Genomic DNA, 7,311 nt, shown 5'->3' with positions numbered 1-7,311 from the left:
CTTATGGTTTGCTTCCCTCTCTTTTTTCCCCCTTTCCATATGTTCATCTGTTTTGTTTCTTAAATTCCACACATGAATGAAATCATATGGTATTTGTCTTTCTCTGATTGACTTAACATAATACACTATGGAGATTTCATTCTCTTTGATACTGAGTAATATTCCATTGTGGAGATCTCTATCTATCTATCTATCTATCTACCTATCTATCTATCTCACATCTTTATCCATTCATCAGTCAATACACATTTGGGCTCTTTCCATAGTTTGGCTATTGTTAATAATGCTGCTATAAGCATCGGGGTGCATGTGCCCCTTTGAATCAGTATGTTTGTATCCTTTGGGTAAATACCTAGTAGTATAATTTCTGGGTCCTCGTGTTTTTAAAATAAAAGTGTAACCACATAAGCACTAAAGCAAATAAGTAAATAAAGCATTTCTAATTTACTGAATCTACAAAGGATGAAAATTTTAATAGGTGATCTAAACATTCTTCTGTTTAAATATATGTATAATCAGAGCAATCAGATTTTCCCTTCAACTGTAAGAGTGCTATAATGGGAGATAGTTTAAAAAGATATTGAAAAGTTCAGACAACTTGGAAATCCAATTTTGACTGAGGTCATCATGTTATGATCACAAGACTACTTGTGTCCCAAAGCACTTTGTGAATGTCTTTGTTGTAGCTATCACACACTGAAATTATATTTTCTAGTTGTTAGCTTTCTGGGCCCATAAACTCCATCCAAGTTAAGTTCTGTTTATCTGTACATATGCTGCACCTAATATAGCACTTGGCACAGAGGTTTTCCTTAAGGCATGTCTATTCTGCTCTTTTTGGTTTTATTTATGGAACAGCCAAATGAACAGTGACAGAGATTAGCTTGACTTTCCCTATGTCCTTGCTGCAGGGGTCAAATCCCTTGCTAGGCTGCTGGTAAACTGAACTCTGAATAATAACTGAGGGTGACAGTGTGCATTGCATCTGTAATAAGTAGCATTTCATCAACCTCTTATGAAGGGCACAAACAGATATCAATATAACCCCTATTTTTGCTTCAAGTCTGAACAGAAGTCTCTCAGAACTGAATGCCAGAAAGCAGCCCAATTACTAGAGAGATATTCATGTTCCATGCTCCACAGCAACATTCTAAGCATGAGTCCATATCTTCTCACATGTCCTCTTTTCTTTACCTTCCAAGTTCGGCTCAAATTGCCTCATACCTGACTACTTTCAGAACCTATGGATTGGATATGCCTTATCTTCTTTGTCTTTCCCCACTCCTACTCATCTTTCATATGCATTCCAGAATGTTCTCATCAATGAATTATCTCATCATATCTTCACTAAAAACATTCTGTGCCTCTCCACTACTTATAAAATAAAACACACCCTTTGGTTTTTATAACTCTCCATCCAGATTCAACTTACATTTTCTTTCTGTCCCATACCAAGGCCAAAGCACAACAAAAGAAAGGTACAAACAGCTCCCACACAAATTCTTCACTTTTTCTGCTCCGTGTTCTTTCCTGTCTGAAACTGACTTTCTTGGTTCTCTTTAAATATTATGCATTTTCATAAAGTTTAATTTGACTTCCTACCTTCTTTATGAATCCCTTCCTACTTACCACTTTTGCTAGATCACTCTCTCTCTACTATAGACCTATCGTTACCTTGCACTACAGCTGTTAAAAAGGCCTTTAGGAATTTGAGAAAATGGCAGTGGAATAGGAGGACCCTAGGCTCACCTCATCTCATGAACACAGCTAGGTAACTACCAAATTATTCTAAATACCCCAGAAATCAACCTAAAGACTGACAGAATAAACACCACAACTACAGGGAGAGAAGAGGCCACATCAAAGAAGGTAGGAACTGCAGAGAGATGGTTTGGGGGAGAAGTGGATCATGGGTGCTGCAAAGGGGAGGGAACCGTGGGGGAAGAGAAAGGCAAGAGAGAGAGGAGCAAAAGGGGAATGCACAAGAACATTTCCAAAAGGCACTGGCTGGGAAAATGAGAGAAGCTGATTTTTAAGTTCTTGCAACCAGTGGGGCTTAAAGACTGGAGTTTTAAAGGTCAGTGGGCTTGGCTAGGATAGAGACCTGTGGGTACTGCCCTCCTCCTGGAGAGAAGGTAGGCAAACAACCCAGAGACAGTGTGGAAACAGAGATCTAAAGAACACCTGGGTCACACATGGGGGAGATTATTCACTTTTCTTGGAGTGCATCCCAGAGGGGTAGTGTTCACAGAGATGCCTCTCTGGGGAAAAATGCCCCTCCAATGTCCTTCAGCCTGAATGCCTACCCCCCTGTGGGGGGCAATTCAGCCCTGACACTGGCCACCTAGCCTGCTTACTCCAAGTCACACACCACTGTGCTCTGGTGCCACTGCTCTTCTCAGTAAAACCTGCTTGAATCCCAGCACTACAAGACCCTTCCCCAAAAGACCAGTGCAGGGCCTGCCCACACCACATCCCTAAAGCCTGGAGTTTTGTTTTGTTTTTGTTTTGTTTTGTTTTGTTTTGTGTTTTAAGCCTGGAGTTTTAAAAGTCAGTAGGCTTGGCTGGGATAGAGCCCTGAGAGCACTTGCTGTTCCTGGCAGTCAAACAACCACAGGTGGACAGTATGGAAAAAGCAATCTGAAAAATGCATGGGTTATACAGAGGGGAGATTATTCTTTTTTCGTGGAGTGCTTCCCTGAAAGGAAGCTTTCACAGAGATGCCTTTCTGGGGACAAAGGAGCTGGCTGGTGTCATTTCCCTCCCCCACCTTTCAGCATCAAAACAGAGCCACTTGCAGGGAGCAAGGCAGTGCTCACAGTGGTTGCCTAACCTGCTTACACCAAGTCCCACACCATGTGGTCTGGCAGGACTGCCCCACTCTGTTAAACTTGCCACATGTCCACACCATGTCTCCTGACCAGAGAGTTCTGCAGGGCACCAGTTCTAGTTGAAGTAGCACCAGGTCTCATTTATCAAGCAGACTAGAGCATATCTAGTTAAGATTTGCCACTCTGGCCAAGGATCAAACACTGCCCACTGCAGGCAAGATGAGTCTCTGCAGATGACTGGCCCGAAGGAGAGAGCAACCAAAACAGAACAGCAGAGCACACACAGCACACACCAGACACCTTCCTTGAAGAGCCAGGCCCTGGATACTATAGGAGCTCTTCTTCATAAAGCCATTACTCTCAGCAGTGACAAACATAACAGGCTTTTCTAACACAAAAAAGAAGACAGAGACTTAGACAAAATGCCAAGGTGGAGGAATTCATCACAAATGAAAGAACAAGACAAGGTCATGGCCAGAGACCTAAGCAAGATAGATATAAGTAACATACCTGGTGGGGAATTTAAAGCAACAATCATAAGGATACTCACTGGACTTGAGATAAAAAAAATGGAGGACTTCAGGGAGACCCCTGCAACAGAGATAAAAGAGATTAAAAAAAGAATCAGTCAAAAAAAAAAAAAAAATGCTATAACTGAGACCAGAAACAGGCTTGATGCAATGAACACAAGACTGAAAGAAGCAGAGGAATGAGTTAGTGATATGGAAGACAGAATAATGGAAAATAATGAAGCTGAACAAAAGAGAGAAAGAAGATGTATGGAACATGAGAATAGACTTAGGGAACTCAGTCAAATGTAATAACATTTGTACTATAGGAGTCCCAAAAGAAGAGAGAGAGAAAAGAGGGAAGAAAATTTATTTGAAGAAACAATAGCTGAAAACTTCCCAAATCTGGGGGAAAAAAAAGACATCCAGATCCAGTAACAGAGAACGCCCATCAAAATCAACAAAAGCAGGCCAACACCAAGACATATTGTAATTAAATATACAAAAGATAGTAATGAAGAAAAAAGTCTTAAAAGCAGCAAAAGAAAAGTAATCCCTAGCTTACAAGGGAAAACCTATAAGGCTAGCTACAAATTTCTCAGCAGAAACTTGGCAGGCAAGAAGGGAGGGGCATGATATATTCAAAGTGCTGAATGGGAAAAATCTGCAGCCAAGAATACTCTATCCAGCAAGGCTATTATTCAGAATAGAAAGAGAGATAAAGAGTTTCCCAGACAAAAAAAAACAAAACAAACAAACAAAAAAAAACTAAAGGAGTTCATGACCACTAAACTAGCCGTGCAACAAATATTAAAGGGGACTCTTTGAATGGAAAGGAAAGACCACAAGTGACAAAGATAAGAAACAATGACCAAACAAGCAATAAAATGGCACTAAAGACATATCTATCCGAATGTAAATGTACTAAATGCTCCAATAAAAAGACATAAGGTGTGGAAATGGATAAAAAACAAGAATCATTCAACAGGATCAGGTGGCATTTATTCCTGGGCCACAAGGGTGGTTCAATATTTGCAAATTGTATGAATGACTGCCCTAGTCATCTTGGTCAGCTGTAACAAATACCACACATAGAATGGTTTAAAAACAAACATTTACCGGGCGCCTGGGTGGCTCAGTCAGTTAGGCGTCCAACTTCATGTCAGATATTGGTCTCACTGTTCCCAAGTTTGAACCCCATGTCAGACTCTGTTGACAGCTCAGAGCCTGGAGCCTGTTTCAGATTTTGTGTCTCCCTCTCTCTCTCTGCCCCTTCCCCACTCACACTCTGTCTCTCTCTCAAAAATAAATAAACATTAAAAATAAAATAAAATAATAAAATAAAATAAAATAAAATAATAAAATAAAATAAAATAAAATAAAATAAAATAAAATAAAATAAAAGACAAACATTTATCTCTCATAGTCCTGGAGGCTGGGAAGTCCCCAAGATCAACTTGCTGCTGATTCAGTGTCTGGTGAGGACCCATTTCCTGTTTTGCAGATACCTTCTTGCCATGCCTTCAAATGGTGGAGTCTGAGATAATCTCTCTCATGTCTCTTCCTATAAGGCTGCTCATGACCTAATAACCTCCCAAAGGCTCCACCTACAAAACGTTTGATCACAAACTGGATGTGGGTGATGTTTAGTAGACTTACCATCACATTGGGGATTAGGGCTTTAACATATGAGGTTTAGGGTGAAGCCAACATTCAGTCCAGAGTGAATGACAAAACAGACTTTTTGCTTTGGATACATCTCTATCCTTGTATACATTACAATGTAATGTAGTGTTTCAACCTGTCAGACTCAGGAGATGCAGCTGTTTTATCCATGCATCCTTCCCATTGTCCTGAAAAATTCATGCATGTAGGAGGCAATTAAAAACACATTAGACCTTGGATGCAACTGGATGGTATTATGCTAAGCAAAATTAGTCAGTCAGAGAAAGACAAATACCATATGACTTCACTCATATGAGGACTTTAAGAGTCAAAACAGATGAACATAAGGGAAAGGAAACAAAAATAATACAAAAACAGGGAGGGGGACAAAACATAAGAGATTCTTAAATATGGAGAACAAACAGAGGGTTACTGGAAGGGTAGTGGGAGGGGGGATGGGCTAAATGGGTAAGGGGCATTAAGGAATCTACTCCTGAAATCATTGTTGCACTATATGCTAACTAATTTGGATGTAAATTAAAAAAAAAAAAATTAAATTAAAAAAAATATTAGACCAACAGAAATACATTTAATTACTAGGGGAAAAAAGTCCCAAGGATATTAAGAGACTTACCTAAAGTCATCCAATTAGGTGAGAAATTAGTATTAGAAATTAGGACTTCTCAATAAAATACTAGCAAACCAAATTCAATAGTACATTAAAAGAATCATTCACCAGAATCAAGTGGGATTTATTCCTGGGCTGCAAGGGTTGTTCAATATTCACAAATAAATCAACATGAAACCCCGCATTAATAAAAGAAAGGATAAGAACCATATGATCCTCTCAACAGATGCAGAAAAAGCATTTGACTAAGTACAACATCCATTCATGATGACAACCCTCAACAAAGTGCAGTTGGAGGGAACACACCTCAATATAATGATGGCCATATATGAAAGACCCATAGCTAAAATCATCTTCAATGATGATAAAAACTGAGAGCTTTTCCTCTACAGCCAGGAACAAAACAGGGATATCCACTCTCATCACTGTTATTTAACATAGTATTAGAAGTCCTAGCCTCAGCAATCAGACAACAAAAAGTAATAAAAGGCATCCAAACTGGCAAGCAAAAAAATCAAACTTTCACTATTTGCAGATGACATGATACTCTATATTGAAAACGCAAAAGACAAAAAATTGCTAGAACTGATACACAAATTCAGTAAAATTACAGGAAACAAAACAAAAATACAGAAATATGTTGTATTTCTATACACCAATATATAATGAAGCAGAAGAAAGAGAAATGAAGGAATCCCATTTACAATTGCACCAAAAACTATAAAGATACTTAAGGTATAAACCTAACCAAAGAGGTAAAAGATCTGTACACTGAAAACTATGAAAACACTGATGAATGAGATTGAAGATGACACAAAGAAATGGAAAACAATTCCATGCTCATGGATTGGAAGAACAAATATTGTTAAAATGTCTATACTACCCAAAGTAATCTACACATTTAATGCATTCCCTACCAAAATACCAACAGCATTTTTCACAGAGTTGGAACAAGCAATCCTAAAATGTGTATGAAACTACAAAAGACCCCGAACAGCCAAAGCAATCTTGAAAAAGAAAAGGAAAGCTGGAGGCATCACAATTCCACACTTCAAGTTATATTACAAAGCTGTAGTGATCAAGACAGTATGGTACTGCCACAAATAGACATTTAGATCAATGAAACAGAATAGAAAACCCAGAAATTAATCCACAAAGATATGGTCAATTAAGCTTTGACAAAGCAGGAAAGAATATCCAATGGAAAAAAGATGGTCTCTTCAACAAAGGGTGTTGGGAAAACTGGACAACATGCAAAAGAACGAAACTGGACCACTTTCTTACACTGTATATAAAAATAAAGTGGATGAAAGACCAAAATATGAGACAGGAAACTATCAAAATCCTAGAAGAGAACACAGGCAGTAACCTCTCTGACACTGGCCGTAGCAACTTCTTACTAGAGATGCCTCCTATGGCAAGGGAAACAAAAGCAAAAATAAACTATTGGGATTTCATCAAGATAAAAAAGCTACTGCATAGCAAAGGAAACAATCAACAAAACTAAAAGGCAACTTATGGAATGAGAGAAGATATTTGCAAATGACATATCAGATAAAGGGTTAGTATCCAAATTATAAAAAGAACTTACAAAACTCAACACCCAAGAAACAAATAATCCAATCAAAAAATGGGCAGAAGACACGAAAAGACAATTTTCCAAAGAAGACCTACAGAG

This window comes from Felis catus, chromosome D1 (genome assembly GCF_018350175.1).
Source record: "Felis catus isolate Fca126 chromosome D1, F.catus_Fca126_mat1.0, whole genome shotgun sequence".
Lineage (NCBI taxonomy): Eukaryota > Metazoa > Chordata > Mammalia > Carnivora > Felidae > Felis > Felis catus.
This window is presented reverse-complemented; position numbering follows the sequence as displayed.